This window comes from Cervus canadensis, chromosome 5 (genome assembly GCF_019320065.1).
Source record: "Cervus canadensis isolate Bull #8, Minnesota chromosome 5, ASM1932006v1, whole genome shotgun sequence".
Taxonomy (NCBI): Eukaryota; Metazoa; Chordata; class Mammalia; order Artiodactyla; family Cervidae; genus Cervus; species Cervus canadensis.
Window position 1 is genome coordinate 811,676 of NC_057390.1, and position 18,278 is coordinate 829,953.

General features: G+C 48.7%; 1 long non-coding RNA gene across 1 annotated transcript in view; it reads left to right on the top strand.

Annotated features, from left to right (window-relative positions):
* Positions 1 to 1,785: 1,785 nt before the first annotated feature.
* The window catches only part of LOC122441332, a 61,049-nt gene continuing 44,556 nt past the window's right edge, over positions 1,786 to 18,278 (top strand). The window contains exon 1 of the long non-coding RNA XR_006269332.1: positions 1,786 to 2,010. This is a non-coding gene — a long non-coding RNA (uncharacterized LOC122441332). The remainder of the gene's footprint in view (positions 2,011 to 18,278) is intronic.

Genomic DNA, 18,278 nt, shown 5'->3' on the forward strand with positions numbered 1-18,278 from the left:
TCACTTTCAGTCTTCATAATGGAAGACTGGCTTTCTTCACACAGGACAAAAATAACAACCCACAGTCCCCGCTTCAGTAGCCCCACAGACCCCTGGGATCACAGCCTGCGTCTGAGGGCTGCTGGCCCCTCATGACTTGAGGTGTGTCCCTTTAGGACAGGCAGCTCATGAGCCCCCCACCCCCACCCGTGTTTCCACTCTCCCCCTAAATGCATCGCATGCACTGCATTGCACAATAAAGCTGCTCGAAATTCCGGAAAACCAACAGGCTTTCCACTCTCCTGGAAAAAAACGAAAACCAACCCCCAAAAAACTGTCAGAAATAAGAATATTTGGTCAATTCACTAATATCCTGCAAGTTTCACAGGGACTTCAAAGCACTTGGGGTTGTCTGATAGAAAAATTTTAACACCCTTGGTGGTTCTGTTAAAAGAACTGAGATCTAGAATAATAAACAAGTATTACTTCTGTGGTGGTTCAGTGGTAATTCTGCCAATTCAGAAGATGCAGTTTCAATCCCTTGGGTGGGAAGATACCCTGGAGAAGGAAATGGCAGCCCACTCCAGTATTCTTGCCTGGGAAGTCTCATGGACAGAGGAGCCTGGCAGGCTACTGGGGTTGCAAAGGGTCAGACAACTTAGCAACTAGACAATAACAATAACAATTATTGCCCTAAGATGAATCTGGCTCTAAATGGAGACTGGGTCTCCTGACCCCTCCAGGGTGAGGACCACCACACAACAGTGAAGCTTGCTCAAGTCTTCTGTCCCTTCCAAAACGGTATTTCCTCATCTGCTCTCTATGCTTCAGGGGTATCACATTGTGGGGTGCACAGCAGCAGGTACTAAGTCAGAAAGGGTGAAGGGCCCCAGTGTTCACCCGTGGCCTTGTGTGGGTCACGCTCCAGAAACCAGGATGGGCCTGATGCAACCACAGCCACACTTCTTGGTGGCTCAGTCTGCTTAACATCACATGGATTTTGCTCTTCCGTTGCTTCTCATAATTTAAAAATGTGGGAAGCTGTGGAAGGCTGCCCCACCCCTGGGGATCATTCCAAAGAAAACTGGGAGGTAGGCTCGCCTCAGTCCTTGCATGCAGACATCCGTCAACGGTTTTTACAGTTTCCAGGCTTCTGCTTTCATTTCATTCCTTGGGACTTGAATATTCAAATCTGGCATATTCTTGAAGCCTGAGAGATGGATTTAGAAGAGATTTTATAAGTCACCTGATCCTAAAAACAGGGCACACCCCTTCTTAATAAATAACTTTGAAGAAATTGTGGTTGTAGATCCTGTGATTAGTTTGACAGAGGAAGATGTGCAGGAATAAACACACACTGAAATAAGCATGATGAGGGCAAAGTAATGTCCTTAAAGAATAAGACAATTCTCATTTTTCTCTATGTCCCTGAAATGCCCTGAAAAAGCAAGCATTTGGTGCAGGAGCTTTGCAATCCGTTACAAAATGTCAGTGTCTATTGAAGGTTCAAATGCATGGAAGACTCCTGCATTTTTCTTTTCTTTCTTCTTTTTTTTTTTTGGCTGTTCCTAGGCCTTCTAAATAAGGCATTTTTCCCTAGAGTAGGCTCCCAGGGCAGCATGTCAGGGCAGTGGCTAAGTCTGCTTGCCGGGGGTCAGGAAGGCTGGTCTTCCAGGAAGGGCTGCAGAGACCCTGGGAACAGGACTGGGCTGCTCACAAGTATGAAGAGAATGTCGGGAGAGGAAGTGGTGGCTGTGAGTCAGCATGAGTCATCTCGTTCCAATGAGAATGAAGACTGAGGTGTGCGCCTTTTTTTTTTCTCTCTCTCTCACTTTTTAAATTTTTTTTATTTTTTTGAGTCTCAATCGTGTGGACATCACTGGGAATGGAGGGAAATAACTGACTGAATGAATGGTCGGTGCTTTTTAAGTTTCAAACTGACATTCCAGGCGGGTTGTGCCTGAGCCAGCTTCGGGCTTTCAGACCTTCACAGCCTGGTCCTGAGGAGGTAGAGCTCTCAGCTTCTCCCTGGTGAGTATGTTTCTGTCACTTTCTTGCTCATTTCTGCAGTTTGTCTCAAGAATCTCAGCTCCAGGAGCTTGGCTGAGGGGTCTTGGAGTGGATGCTGTTTTTTGTTCAGACTTTGAAGATCTCTGACTTTAGAAGTTGGCTTCCCAGCACCCTCACCCCCGCAGCTACTGTCTGTGAGCCTGATGGTTTGGAGAAATTTCTTAGCCTGTTAATTGTGAGCGTGTGTATTACGGAGAAGCCAGTGATACTTGGCCGGTTTAAAAGAAGCTGTTTTGAGACTCCTCTCTAGAGCCAAAGGGAAATTCAGAGATGGAGGTGGGTGACCGTGTTAACCCTGGGGTGCTGAGGTTGGGCTGGCTTCCGCTTCTCAGGGGTGGAGGCAAGACAGCTTCTGAGCAATTTCTGGCCTCGTGGTCTGAGCTGCCCACTTTTGGTGCAAGAATTACAATAAAGAGACAGAATTTCGACTTTTCTCTCTAAAAGCATGTGAATGATTCCAGGAGCTTATTGGATGTCTTTTGCCTTTCCTTGGCACTGAAAGTCACAAACGGTAGTAAAATCAGAAAGAAAATATTCAGGGGGCTGGGGGCAGCGGGGGCGGGGGTGTGAGGATGGGGGAGCTGAGTCGTTGAGGCTTGACTTGACCTTGATATGTGTTTCTCAAGCTGTTACTATTCTGATAAAGCTTCGCTTTACTGTCAAGTAAAATACAGGAAACTTTTTTTTTTTTCAAATGTCTGCTTACTGTAAATGAAACGGTTAAAATGTCATAAATACCTTATGATAAACATTTTTCAAATTTGCTTAAAAATCTGCACATCAGTAAGCAGGGTATGACAGAGCTTTTTCAGTACAGTCATTTGAGTGCGTGGGCTTCCTGGGTTAATAATGAGTCAGCACCTGATTTCTCAAATTGGAGTGGCTGAGAGAACCTTCTGTTTGCCCCCAGCACAGCCCAGGGGCTGGCGGGCCCCTCCCGGAGGGTGTGGCTGTTTGGTCTCCGCTGTTTGGGTGGCCCGTCCGGCTGCAGTCCCAGCTCTGCTCCGAGCGGCTGGGCGACCCCTGTGCTGAGGGGTTTCTGTGCAGGGTCAGCTCTTCTGGCTGATGCTGAGGGTTTTGAGGGTCTGCCATCATGGGACTGGTTGAGTGTACAGGTGGTGCAATTAAAAATCCAGAGTTTATGAAGGGTAGTGGTGGCCCAGGGCTGAAGCTGCATCTCGTGTCCTGTGACGTCGCACTGGCTGAGGGACCCGGGGGAGAGGCGGTCACCGCGTGAGCTTCAAAACCCACATCGTGCAGGCGACAGGTAGCATGGGAAGACTACGTGTATCCGCTTAAAAGCCAAGAGCGAGAGTCCAAGGAAGAAAATCTTCCTCCAACTTTCCTCTTCTTATCTACAACATGAGAAAAATATTAAAATTTTAAACAATAATCACTGGGTTGCAGGCTAGCTGCTCAAGGCCCCAGTGCAGGCCCTTTTGACCCCATCCTGCACTAAGGTCTGTTGGCCGCCCAGGGCTGGTTTCTGGTGTTCCAATGACTATAGGTGGCAGGCCCATATTCTTTGGATCACAGGCCCTATATAACCTCAACATAGCAAGGCTCTTGGGCTTCCAGACCATGTGTGACTCCACTGGTTTCAGCGGATGGTCGGGAGGACTCAGAGAACCAAGTGCGCACAAGAGGGTCTGGACTCAGCAGTGCCTGTGTGCTGAGTCGTTAAGTCGTGTCCGACTCTTTGTGACCCCATGGACTGTAGCCCGCCAGGCTTCTCTGTGCATGGGATTCTCCAGGCAAGAATACTGGGGTGGCTTGCCATTTCCTCCTCCAGGGGATCTTCCCAACCCACGGATCAAACTCGAGTCTCCTGCCTCTCCCCCATTGGCAGGCAGATTCTTTATCACTGAACCACCTGAGAAACCCTTGGACTTGGCAGGGACCCCCTCAACGTTAGCTCTACTGCCTTCTCCTCTTACCTGGACTCTGAAGGGATCTGGGCTTACAGTTCCTGAGTTTAGTGCCTTGACTTTTTCAAGCAAGATCCTGTGATTCCAGTGGAATGAGCCTTGTTCCAAGGCTGAGTCACAGCCATACAAGTGTCAACTCAGGGGCTCAGCCAGGCAGGCGGCAGGGGTTTCTAAGGTGGGAGATTTGCCCAGCATCTCTTTCTTGGTAATCTTTGTAAGTGCTCAGAGAAATGCCATCTTTGTGGAGAGAAGAGCCCATAAAAGTCGCAAATGCCTTAGGCGGTGCCTCTGTGTTCCGTGTCCACCAGTCCTCTCTCTTGTCCACATTTCAGAGACTGCACCAGGCATCGGCCATGTGTTTATCCCTGGGTCCTGTGTCTTTAAATCCTCCTGGCTTTGGGGTGGCTGATTTTATCCTAGACATTGATTATGTTCTGTCATGTGGAAGTCAGGCAGTTGTATGGATGCTGGAGGTCCATGGGTCTCTCCCCCATGAGACAGAAGCCTGTGGTGAACTGCTGTTATCACTTCTGTAATCAGAAGAAAGAGTCACTTAAGAAAGTCTGAAATAAAGCCATGGATAGGTCTGAAAATAGAGCATTTCTGAATGTGATTTGCTGCTTTATCACCTTTTTCTAGGGCTTCCCTGGTGGCTCAGTGGTAAAGAACCCACCTGTCAATACAGGAGACCCGGGTTCAATCCTGGGTCAGGAAAATACCCTGGAGAAGGGAATGGCAACCCACTCTAGTATTCTTGCCTGGGAGATCCCACGGACAGAGGATCCTGGTGGGCTACAGGCCGGGGAGTCGCAGAGAGTCAGACACAACTGAGTGACTGAACAGTAACGACAACATCTTTTTCTAACTACCCAAAGTTCCGAGTCTAAGAGTGAATGTGGGTAGGGAGTGAAGAGAGAGAAACATTCTATAATAGAAACTTCAGATGTTTTAAAAGCACATCTCTGGCAAAAAGAAAACACTGAGAGTTTGATGACATTTGGCAAGTCGCCCTGTGCCCTGCGGTCATGGCGCCCTCAGTCTGAGGGCTGGCCTATGGCTTGCTGGCTAGGTCCCCCTCTCTCTGCTCCTAGTCAACACCCCAACCAGGGTTCTCATTATCCTTTGCCGTGAGGTGTCCATGGCACCTGAGAGGTGGCCTCCCAAGCCCTCAATGTTTGGCAATCTGAGCTGGTTTTTTAACTTACTCGTGTCCTACCTTCATCACCATGAAATGCAAATATCATAGCACCAGTCTCATGGGGACTTGTAAAGATCAGTGATAATTAGCACACAAGTTACAAGGAGACTCAGTAGCCATCACGTACACATTCACTGACTCAGAAATGTATTCATACACCTTTCCATCTCTCCCTGGGCCCTGAACCCTGTGAATCCATAAAGAACTGGCTCTGATGCCCCTGAAGTGAGATCCTGCCTGTGTCTTCCATAATATGACATGTTCTGTATTTGCAGGACATTTATCCATTAGGTGAGTGGGAAAGTCTTCTTGGTTCTCTCCAGGAACACTGGGGTTCTAGATGTCATGGCCATCACCATCACCATCATCCTTGTCCTTAACATTATCACAGAGAGAGCAGCTCTCATTTCATTCTGCCCAACCACGTGGTAATAATAGTAACTGTCTGTATATTACCTTTGGCCCCCTTCTCCCAAACCCCACACGTACCCACCCTAGAAGACAGGAAGGAGGGTCGGTTTCCTATACTCACTGGAGATCCAGGATTCCCAGGCAAGTGTATCAGGCAGAGCAGTTTCCTTCAAGGAGTGCACCGGTGATGGGAGAGCCGCTCGCCCCCACCAGGAGAGGAGAGTCGGGAAAAGCAGGGGACCAGGAGGATTCTGAGCATCATCCAACCAGACTCAGGCCACAAGCCAGAAAACTCAGCACCACTGAACCCAGACCTGCCCCCAGGGTGGAAGCAGCTGGATTCTGTACCCATGCTTCCTGTCTTAAAGTCGGCTACAGTCAACTTCTGGTTGTTTGAAAATCATCATAGTATATGGAGCTGACTCATATTGAAAATATTAAGTAAGATACACTTAAAACTAAAACACAGGGGAACATAATATGGCCTTGCCTTGTCGATTCTGGAGACATTCAAGATCAGACAGGGTCTCAGAAGTCACATCTTTGCACTCGTTCTGCAGGGGAGCAGAAGTGCCCAGTGTGTCCTTGTGCTGTGTGACCTGCTGGGAGCTGCCCCGTCAAAGCGGGGCGCCAGGGCCTTTGTTCACCTCCTGTCTGAGCTTAGGCTCTGCATCCCGGGCTCTGGCTCCAGGTGTCAGTCAGTCTTAGGTGGTGCCGCTCTGGGGACACTTGTCCCCCTGCAGCCGCTTCTGCCATAATCCAGAGGACCCTCTGCCAGCGCCTTGGGGTGGGGCAGCGCTGTGCTTGGCTCAGCGCTGCGGGGCTCCCACCAGACTCAAGAGGACAGTTCTGGTGAGACCACAGAGCTCAGGCAAGGAGGAGCCAACAGCAGATCAGAAGGAAGTCGGGGCCACAGGAAGGAGGGGTGGGTGGGAGGCTTGACTGGTCTCAGAGGATTCCTCTGATTTAAAAAAAACCCAAACAACTGGTTTTATTGCCTCTTGTGTAATCAAAAAGGCTAATGGCGATGGCCAGTCTCATCCACTGCAGTTTTCTTGCTTATCTTTTGCTTTCGGGATTGGTTATTCTGCAAGGGAAGGCTTCTACTGCAGGTGCTTTTAGCCCTTCTAGCCACCCTGTCCTTTCAAAAAAGTATCATATTTAAATTTTGGAATTTTTAATAATGGCTGAAATGTTCTCATTGGACAAATCCTTCATAGAGTGTGAGAGGGAGAGTTTCTATTAGTTCAGCTAGATATAAAGGGAAACTATCAAATAGCAGTGTGTCTAGCAAGTGTTAGGTTTACTTTCTCTTAGGAAAAGATAAAGCAGGTTGTCTGTCCAGGATGAAGGCCAAGACAGTTCATTCATCTTTCTTCTCTGCCATCCTCAGCATTGGCTTTTCCTTGAAATTACCTTATGGTTTTATGAAGGTTGCTGGATCTCCAGCCATCACCTCTTCGTCCCATACAGGAGGAAGAAGGGACAATGAGGGGAAAAAGCTAACAACCCTAGATGTCAAGCTCCTTTAAAGAGCCTTCCTAGAACCCCCAACTAACCCTTTCTGCCTAAAGCTTTCACTGGCCTCCTATCTGGAGAGGATCCTGGGAATTTTTTTTTTTTTAAACTGGGCACATTGCTGACCCTGACATAGCTCTCACTGGAGGTATCAGGAGGGGAGTACAAAGAGATTGGTTTCCAGAGCTCTGAACAACTGGAGGAGACATTCAGAGGGACTGAAATCCCTTTGCTTTTTGTGTTATATCTAAATAGAACTTCTTTTCATTCATGCATTTAGCAGATATTTCTTTTTATCCAGTAAGATAATGGAAATCTGAGTGCTGTTTTGTTTATGGAGTATTTACTTGGCAGCAGGCCCAGTTCTGGATGTGTTGTACATATGATCTCACTTAGTCCTCACAGAAGTGTGTGCAGAGTCCATCACGTATCGTCCCTATTGTCCAGATGAGGAACCTGGGATCCAGAGGGGTTTAGGAAGATGAGTAACGCCACACTGAGCTTGGCTTTGAAACCCACCATCTGGTTCTTGGACCCAGAGATGTGAACAGGCAGACAAGCTCTCACCTATCGTATCTTTCTGGTGAAACAGACATAAATAGATCCAGGAACATCAGGAGGTTGCAGGTGCCCTAGGAGACCGGCCCAGAGAGATGGGGAGCTCTCATCTCCGGCAGTACCTCATGCCTGGAGAAGACACACTGTAGAATCAGGTCCGAGCTGAGCCTTCTGCAGCCCGCCTCCCCCAGGGGATGCACCAAGAATCTCAGCTAGGTCCGGGCTCATGACTCACCCTCTTCCTTGCAGCCAGCTCTTCCCAACTTGGATGGGCTCCCGAGTCAGGACCACGCCCTTCCAACTCCGAGCTGTAGCAAGGAAACTGCCCAGATCCGGCTTCAAAGGCTGGGCGGGGGTCCAGGGAAGAGAAGAGTGACTTAAGGAGAAGAGGCGGGGCTCCGAGGGCCTGCAGTTTCTTCACACCGCTCACCCTGGCCTTTGCCCCACATGCCTCCTGATACCTAGGGACACAGTCGGGGATGGGATGCCTGGGGGCAGGTGGGGGGGGGAGTATTTGCTGTTAGCACACCTTGGACCTTCCCTGGGCCGGTAAGATCCCCTGGACAGAGGAGCCTGGTGGGCTATATAGTTCATGGAGTCGTAGAGAGTGGGACACAGCTGAAGCCACTAACACACACCTTGGACCTAAGGCCCCTCCTGTGCTTTCCACACCGTCCCAGGGTCTTCCTCTTTCAGTTCCTGACAGACAAGGTGGCCAGTGGAAGGCATAGTTTGTAAGCCCATGGCCGTATTTTCTGTGTGTGCAATGCAGAGGAAGGTCCTGGGAGGGTCTTGTCATGGAGACTGTAGGCCGGTCCTGATTGGGGGAATGGTTTCTGAACTGGGGGTGATCCCCTGGATTGTGAGTGGCCCTCTAAATTGTAGGTGGTCCTTTGGACTGTGGATGATCCCTGGACTGTGGGTCATGCCCTGGACTGTGGGAGACCCGCTGGACTGCAGGTGGTCCTCTAGACTGTGGGTGGTCTCCTGAACGATGAGTGGCCCTCTGCACTAGGGGTGGCCCTCTGCGAGTTGTCCTCTTGACTATGCGTGACCAATACACACACACACACACACACACACACACACACATAGCAGTGCCTCTGAGGTTGGCCAGTGGGTCTGGCCTATTGTGTGTGGTTGGTGAGGCTCACTTCAGTTTTGGAAGTGACCTTGTGGGTTTTCAGATACGGATTCTCAGAGCAGAGTCATATGCTTGTGCTTCTTTTTACTTCCCCATTCCTTATTCTCCCTGTAACTGCTCCACTTGTGCAGAGGATTTGTCCAGTGGGTATGGGTTTCAGTCTCTAAGGCTAAGGTATCAAAGCTAGTGTGTGTGTGTGCGTGTGTCCGTTGCTCAGTCGTGTCTGACTCTTTGCCACACCATGGACTGTAGCCTGCCAGGCTCCTCTGTCAATGGAATTCTCCAGGCAAGAATACTGAAGTGGGTTGCCATTATCTTCTTCAGGGGATCTTCCTGACCCAGGGATCAAACCTGGTTCTCCTGCATTACAGTTCAGTTCAGTTGCTCAGTTGTGTCCAACTCTTTGCAACCCTGTGGACTGCAGCACCCCAGGCTTCCCTGTCCATCACCAAATCCCAGAGCTTGCTCAAACTCATGTCCATTGAGTCAGTGATGCCATCCAACCATCTCATCCTCTGTCGTCCCCTTCTCCTCCTGCCTTCAATCTTTCCCAGCACCAAGGTCTTTTCCAATGAGTCAGCTCTTCGAATCAGGTGGCCAAAGTATTGAAAATTCAGCATCAGTCCTTCCAATGTATATTCAGGACTGGTTTCCTTTATCATTGACTGGTTTGATCTTGCAGTCTAAGGGACTCTCAAGAGTCTTCTCCAACACCACAGTTCAAAAGCATCAATTCTTTGGCACTCAGCTTTCTTTATAGTCCAACTCTCAAATCCATACATGACTACTGGAAAAACCATACTGGAAAAACTTTGTGTCGGCAAAGTAATGTCTCTGCTTTTTAATATGCCATCTAGGTTGGTCATAGCTTTTCTTCCATGGAACAAGTGTCTTTTAATTTCATGGCTGCAGTCACCATCTGCAGTGATTTTGGAGCCCCTCAAAATAAAGTCTCTCACCATCTCCATTATTTCTCCATCTGTTTGCCATGAAGTGATGGACTGGATGCCATGATCTTCGTTTTCTGAATGTTGAGTTTTAAGCCAATTTTTTCACTCTCCTCTTTCACTTTCATCAAGAGGCTCTTTAGTTCTTCGCTTTCTGCCATAAGAGTGGTGTCATCTGCAGTATCTGAGGTTATTGATGTTTCTCCCAGCAATCTTGATTCCAGCTTGTACATCATCCAGCCTGGCATTTCACATGATGTACTCTGCATATAAGTTAAACAAGCAGGGTGACAATATACACTCTTGACGTACTCCCTTCCCAATTTGGAACCAGTCTATTGTTCCACGTCCGGTTCTAACTGTTGCTTCTTGATTTGCATACAGATTTCTCAGGAGGCAGTTAAGGTGGTCTGGTATTCCCATTTCTTTAAGAATTTTCCACAGTTTATGGTGATCCACACAGCCAAATGCATAGTCAAGCAAGCAGAAGTAGATGTTTTCCGGAACTCTCTTGCTTTTTCGATGAACCCATTTGCAATTTGATCTGTAGCTCCTTGGCCTTTTCTAAATCCAGCTTGATCATCTGGAAGTTCTTGGTTCACATGTTGTTGGAGCTTCACTTGGAGAATTTTGTGTGTTATTTTGCTAGCGTGTGAGATGAGTGCAATTACGCAGTAGTTTGAACATTCTTTGGTATTGCTTTCCTTTGGGATTAGAATGAAAACTGACTTTTTCCAGTCCTGTGGCCACTGCTGAGTTTTCCAAATTTGCTGGCATATTGAGTGCAGCACTTTCACAGCATTATCTTTTAGGATTTGAAATAGTTCAACTGGAATTCCATCACCTCCACTGGCTTTGTTTGTAGTGATGCTTCCTAAGGCCCACTTGACTTCACATTCCAGGATGTCTGGCTCTAGATGAGTAATCACACCATCATGGTTATCTGGGTCATGAAGACCTTTTTGTATAGTTCTTCTCTGCATTCTTGCCACCTCTTCTTAATACCTTCTCCTTCTGTTAGGTCCATACTATTTCTGTCCTTTATTGTACCATTGTGTTACAGGCAGATTCTTTACCGTCTGAGCCTTCTTTAGCCTGTCTAAAGCTAGAACATTCTTTTATTCTCTAAATTACACCAGAGTCTTTCCAAGCTTACCCTGCCCCTACTGTATTCCCTCAACCCGGCTGCTGGGGAATTCAGATTCTTTCATTATCCTTGTTGATCCTGGGTCATCAAACAATCTTGGGGTCTTGTGGCACCAGAAGATGGGGCGGGGGCGGTAGTCCAGTGAGTGAGGCGGCCGCCACAGCTGCTGCTTTAACACTGAAGGCATGGCAGGCGTGAGGCTCCAGAGTTCCTCTGCATCCTGCTCTGCCAATCAGGTGCCGCATGACCTGGTGATCTGTCCTGTGACCAGAGGCCCCCTCGTTGGAGGTATGCTACTTCTCCAGCAGCCTGGCGTGGGCCCCTAAGCCTCCACAGCTGCCCTTGGCCGTGTCCGATGGGAGTGCCGTCTGCCTGATCGGTCCTGCCCAATGCCTGCTGCTGGACCACTTCTGACCTGGGCCTCTATCTTGGCCTGGGGGGCTAGAAAAGCAATGTTAACAGTGGAGGCAAAACAGGACACACTTGGGCCACCCATGGGAGTCGCGTGGTGTCCTCTGTGGCTTCCCAAACCCTCCAGAGCATGCCATCCTATATGTAACCATAGCCACATGTAGCTAGTGTGACTGAAGAGCTGAATTAATTTTTTTTTTTACCTCATCAATTAATTTAAAAGTGAGTGTGTGTAGCTGTGTGTGGCTAGTGGTTACCCTATTGGACAGCACAGATGGAGAGCTTGTTGTCCTAATCTGGGTTGAGGGTTGGGCCATCACCCCGAGAAAGGATGTGGCCCTGGGGTGAAGGTTCAGAATGGGGCACCTTGTCTACTGGGGTCCCCAGAAGAGTGTGTGCCTCTCCCAGGTGGAGATACCTTCCACCAGGAGGGTGGGCCAGGCAGATGGAGATCCTGGGCCTTGGTCCCCAGTGGCCATGAGCCTCAATGTCCCCATCTCTGGGGGATAAACCCCCAAGCGACCCCAGGTGTGGGGCCTGTCCAGGCCCAAGGGTCAGTGTGGCTTCTGGAACCCTAGACCACCAGGAGATGGAGATTCAACTGTCCATCCTATCTTTTTTGTTTTAATTTTTATTTTATATTGGGCTATAGCTGATTAAGCCTGGCGTGCTGCAGTTCATGGGGTCACAAATACTCAGACAGGACTTAGAAACAGAACAACAGATACTTGATTAATGATGTTATTAGACATGACTGAAATGACTTAGCATGCATGTGGGTACAGCAGTGATTGAGTTATACGTGTATACGCATCTATTCTTTTTCAAATTCTTTTCCCATTTAGGTTGTTACAGATTATTGAGCAGAGTTCCCTGTGCTATACAGTAGGTCCTTGGTTATCCATTTTAAATAGAAAAGTGTGAATATATCAATATCTTTTGCATTTACTCAATATTTGACACGTGTTTCTTGAGACCCGTGGAGACCTATGGGATCAATGTTCCAGGGCAAATGTGGCTGTGAGGAGGGCTTCTGGAGGAGGGGGCACAGCGGTGCCCAGCGAGGGGGCCTCACGTGTAAAGGGTGGTCTCTCTAATGAGAAGACATCTGAGTGGAGATCTGAGCGTAGGTGTGTGAGTATGTGTGTGAGTGAGTGTGTGTGTTGCTTGTTTTCCCTGTGCCGGTCTGGCAGCTGGAGTGGAGCTCCGGCTGCCCTTGCCAGCCGCGTGGCCAGAGCCAGTCACTGAACCTCTCTGACCCTCCGTACACACAGGCATGGAGACACACAGTGGCCAGTGCTCAAAAGTTCCACCTGGAGTCATCTTCATTATGAAAACATGTTTCACTTCCCACTGGGAGTTCCCTGGGTTCCCCCGTAGTCCCTCTGCGCGAGCCCCATATCTTTATAAAAAATTTTTTTATTTTGCATTGGACCATAGTTGATTAACAGTGTTATTAGTTTCAGACATACAGCAAAGTGATTGAGTTATATATGTACATGTATCTATTCTCTTCCCATTTAAGTTATTACAGAATACTGATCTGTCCTTAAACCCCTTCTCTCCGTCCAGACTAGATTAATCCAGAGCCTCCTTCCTGGCATTCACACATTTTGGACCTATCTCTGCCCCTGAAGCCACCCTGTCATAGCCAGGATAGTAATTATGGTCATAATTCAACACATGCCTTAGCATCCATTGATCAATTATTTTGTCCCCCAAACTGCTGAATTATAACACGAGCCCCGGCTTCTTCCACGCCAGAGCCCTTCCAATGTCATGGACATCACCATTTGTGTCCAAGCTCTTTCTTCTTCCCGTGGTTCCTGAAACATGCAGCAACCTTGACCCCATGCCCCTTCATGGCATGGACTGCAGTTCTCTGATGTCCCTCTTCACCGAAGCCCCATACCCTCCCTGCTAGGCTGAAGGTTTAGGCCAACACACTCATCAGCTGGACCCTGCCTCTTTGTGGGGATCCGTTTAAAGCCACATCTCTCTCATTTTGCATTTTTGATGGCGACTTGTTTTTGACTTTTTTAAACAGAAGTAAAATTTTACATTTTCCTTCGTTTGATCTTCTAGACTTGATCCGTATATCCTCTAGTTAAAATGTAACTATCTCTTACAGCTCACCAGCTATCTCTTACACACGGTGGTGTACATATGTCGAAGCTGATTTCTCCTTTCGTCCCACTCTTTCCTTCCCCTGGTGTCCACAGGTCTGTTCTCTGTATCTCTGGCTCCATTCCTTCCCTGCAAATAGGTTGATCAATACCATTTTTTTTTTTTTAGATTACAGGGAGCCCGGTCTGGTGCTCTGTGATGACCTAGAGGGGTGGGGGAGGGAGGCTCAAGAGGGAGGCAATATATGTATAATTATGGCTGATCTGCATTGTTATATGGCAGAAACAAACATGACATTGTAAAGCAATTTTCCTCCAATGAAAAAAAAATTGTTAAATGTAAAGCTCCACATCATTGGCCAGTTGGAGGGGTGTCCATTTTATAAATTGGCCGGAAGATCTTTTGACTCAGTGGAGACCCAGAGCAGAGACCTGTGGTGCTCCACTAGTGATTGTCTTTGAGGCTACCAGCATCTACCGCTCTGGGCCCTTCACTCAACACAAATAACTCACCTTGCAACACAAGCTTCAGTGATGTGGATGAAAGGATGAGTAACATGCCATCAGATGTGCGATGTGATCTTATAGACAGGTAGGGGGCATGGCAATAATTTAGACACTCAACCAGACTTCTGATGGGTAGATGGGTAGTCACCCTCTTTCTCTCCTGTTCTCTTCTTTCTTTCCCCCATCCTTAGGCATGAGAAGCTTTTGGGAAGGCTAGCTAACTCTTGGGTAGCTGTTAATTAGATACTGGGGCTTCCCAGGTGGCACTAGTGGTAAAGAATCTGCCTGCCAAAGCAGGAGGTGCAAGAAATGCAGGTTCGATCCCTGGGTCAGGAAAATCCCCTGGAGGAGGAAATGGCAACCCACTCCAGTACTCTTGCCTGGGAAAGCCCATGGACAGAGGAGCCTGACAGGCTACAGTCAACGGGGTCACAAAGAGTTGGACATGACTGAGCACAAAATTAAATACTAGCAGTAAGTTACCTTAAATTCCTAGAACATTTGAACTCTTGTTCAATGGTCCCAGTTTTAGTTGTTCTACATAGATATCCTCAGAGTTTGTGGGCTGGATGCATCTGATCCGCTCAGATTTACCTTTCAAGCTGGAGCCACTGAGCCCGGTCTGACAGACGGGAGGCTGTCTGTGTGCGGTCCCTTTGAAGTCCCCAGAAGTGCCTGCTCAGGGTGAAGGTCTGCGGAGGGAGAGGTGAGACGTGGAATGAGTACAGACTGCCACCCAGCAGCACCAACGGTGACTGCAAACCCTGAGCTTCCCCCCGAGAAAGTGAGTCTCCCAGGCTCTGCCTGCTGGCCCTGTGCTCGCCGGCTAAGCCCATCACCAGCCAGTAGCTCGGTGGAACAGGAAAGTCACTAGAGAGGGGATTTTATTTTCCAAGGGCACATCCAGATGAAAGTCTTTCAGGATCACTCAAGTACATTGTTTCCAAGAGAAGACAACTCTTTTGTAACCTCTTCCGGAGCAACTCTCCTGTGCGCAGGGAGTTTCGCTGGGTGCTCTGTGGTCGGTGAGTGGTGGGGGCATCCTCCAATCACGGGCACCCAGAGGCTGGCTCCTGCAAAGGGCTCCTTAGGGGGCCCTGACTTCACAGCATCTCTTGAGATTTCCACAAGTGTCCAACTCTTTGCAACCCCATGGACTGGAGCCCACCAGGCTCCTCTGTCCATGGGATTTCTCAGGAAAGAATACTGGAATGAGTTGCCATTCCCTTTTCCAGGGGATCTTCCTGACCCAGTGATTGAACAATGTGTCTCCTGCATTGGCAGGCAGATTCTTTACCACTGAGTCACCAGGGAAGCCTCTGAGACGACCATATAGAATGTCTCTTTTAATCTACAAATGTGGGAAATAAGGAATAGGGTTTCCGGCTTTAATTTGTTTGAAGAAGTTTCAAAAATAAAACTGTATTAAAAAGTGTTCAGTGGAAAGCTCATTCCCACCATGGTCTCTGATCCGGTTCCCTCTGACGCCCCCTCCATCACCCTATTCTTAGTTTCTTATGTATCTGCCAAGACTTTCTTTATGCAAATATAAGCACGTAGTTGAATGAGTCTTTTTCTTTTCTTTCCTATTTTCCGCAAAATCTATCACAGTAATTTTTGACTGTGAAACCACTTTGTGTGTGAAGAGGATCGGCTTGTGGGTGCCAAGCTCAGTGGTCCCGAGGTTAACGCGATCAAATCTCAGGGTTCAGGGGCAACTGGCCCAGCATCCCTTTCTCCTAGTGTCCTGCTGGTAGGGCTGTGGGCTTGTCCAGGCATCCAGGTGACAGATGGACAGGCCCTCACAGTCTAGGAAATCATGTGTGCATGGGCCCCGGTCCCCAGTGAAGCCCCAAGAGGCAGAGGGGTGAGTTGTTATCATCAGGAGCAGGCGGTTCTAAGATGCATTCCCAGGGCTGTGTCTGCATCCCCCAAGGTGATGGTTCGGAAAGCAGCTGAGGGCCAGGAAGGAGAGACTCGACTCTGACGGGCGCTGCTTCCTGAGGGTCACAGGCCCCCAAAGTCAGTTTGACCCCAAATTGTATTTATAAAGCAGACAGATGAGGAAATGGAGACTGCAGGTTCAAAAGAATTATCTCAAAATTCTTCTGAGCAAATGTCCCTGCCTATTGAAAGTCATTGGGTTTTCAGTGGTGAAAGGCGTCTCAAGAAGCCTTGGCTGGCTTTCAGTGAGCGCCTTGTCTGGGCCAGTGTCTCACACACCCTCACTCCCCAGATACCTCTTAAGGATGGTCCCCATTCCTTGGAGAGGAAGCAGCAGCTGAGTCACACAGCTGACAAGTGGAGGAGCCAAAGTCCCAAGCCAGCTGGTCCCAAGGCCACACCGGCTTCTCGATGGACAGCTGAGGTCTCTGAGGTTTCCTAGGTTTTACCTTTAGAGCACCCAGGAACTTAGGCGGCAGAAGGCACCACAAAGACCCAGGCTGGGTGTCAGTTTTGATAAGAGACAATAGCCCAGCCCTCCTATCCAACCCTGTTCTTTTTAGACACTGGGCTGGCCAGGGAGGCTGGGCTTCGAAGCCCTTCCTCCTGAGGACCATGGTAATCAGCAGCAGGATTTTGAGCTGGGTAACACCTTTAATTTGACTCCATCTCAGTGCAGACGTCAACTCTGATGGAAGAGGAAGCAAATGACAGGTGCTTCTTAAGAAGGGAATATCTTTGGGGGGAATGAGTTTGAGGGAGGAGACAGGCAGAGTCGGTGACAATGAAAGTGAGTAGGAGTCTGGCTCTGTGAGTCACCATCAGGGGCCCCTGGGTGTGTTCGGGTTGGGTTGTGTCACCCCCACATTCACCTGTTGAAGTCCCACCCCCGCGTATCTCAGAAGGAGGCCTTATTAGGAAATAGCATCAGATGTAGTTAGTGAAGATGGGGTCCTCCTGGAGTCGGGTGGGCCCCTAGTGCATGATGGCTGCTGTCCTCCCAGGAAGGGGACCTCTGGGACAGGCGCTGAGAGAGGGTGTCAGGTGAGGGTGACAAAGGACCGCCAGGAGCGAGCAGGGTGGCTGGAAACAGCCCTGGAGGCTTCAGAGGTAGCCTGGCCCTGGAACGCCTTGATCGCGGACTTGCAGCCCTCGGAACTGTGAGATGATATGTTTCTGTGGTTTGAGTCCCCTGGTTTCCTTTGAGGCATTTGGTGATGGCAGGTCTAAGAAATGACTACAAAACAGTGGCCATCCTAAAAGATGCTGCAGGAGGCGCCTCTGAGCAGCTCTCCACCCGCGCCCAGCTCTGGGTGGATTAACCCTTAAGAAGCATCTCCAGCAGTCTATGAGTGAATGACTGAGGCAGGCCATCAGGTTTTATTTAAGCACATAAGATGTTTTCACTTTTCCTGAACTGCCGAAAGGCAATGGCTCAAAAACGGAATGTGGTCTCTACATTTGCTGAAAGAAAAATTTACAAAGGGAAGACAAGGCAAAGTGTGCTTTATCCTTTCAAGTGACGGGTCTGATGCTCCATGCTGGAAGTAGGCTGTGGGGCGTGTCCACAGGCAGGCAGCTGTTTGGGTCAGTCACCCCCCAGGGCCTTCACCTGAACGAAGGGCTCCATGTAAGCAGGGAACCGCACACGAGAACAATCGGAGCTTTCGCGGTCATTGTTGTTTTCCAGCTTCTTTCCCTTCCACCCATGCTCACGCTCATCACTCCACATTTGTAGAGTGGGGCAGCGGTTCCCTAGGGGCCGGGAAGTCACATTTTCTGGGGGGACTTTTTCCACATTTCCTAGTTACTGAACACGGGTGTCTGTGAGCCTAACATAAACATGGGTTTGACAAGCAGTTCAGAAAAACAGGAACCATCAATTCATGAGAACTTAAAGAAAAAAATAGTTTAAAGAACCGAGAAGTTGCCACATTATAGTGAAAGAAAGTCAGGTTTGGGAAATGACAAAAGTGAGCAATTTTCACCTCGAAAACCTGGTGGAATCAGTTACACAAGATGTAACCACACACAAACACAGGCATTTCTTATCACATAAGAGCATTTACAGTCAAGAAGCTTCTTTCAGAGTATTTCATGGAAAGTTATTTTAGTAGCAAGGGGAGCCTTCAGCAATGAGTAGTCGTCAAGTGAAACCTTGAGTTCAAAGTCAGTAGACAGAGGAGCCCAGACTCAGAACACAAGGCGACTGGCAGGGTGGGCGCCCACGTGCACAGCCCCTGCCTCGGGCACTGTGTGCTGCCCTTGTGACCAGGCAGTGGAGACACCAGCTGCCGGGGCCCCCTGCTTGCCACCGTTTGCTACAAGGGCCAGACTTTAAATTTTTAAATAGTTCTTAGAAAATTGAGGGCATGATTTAAAGCAAAGCA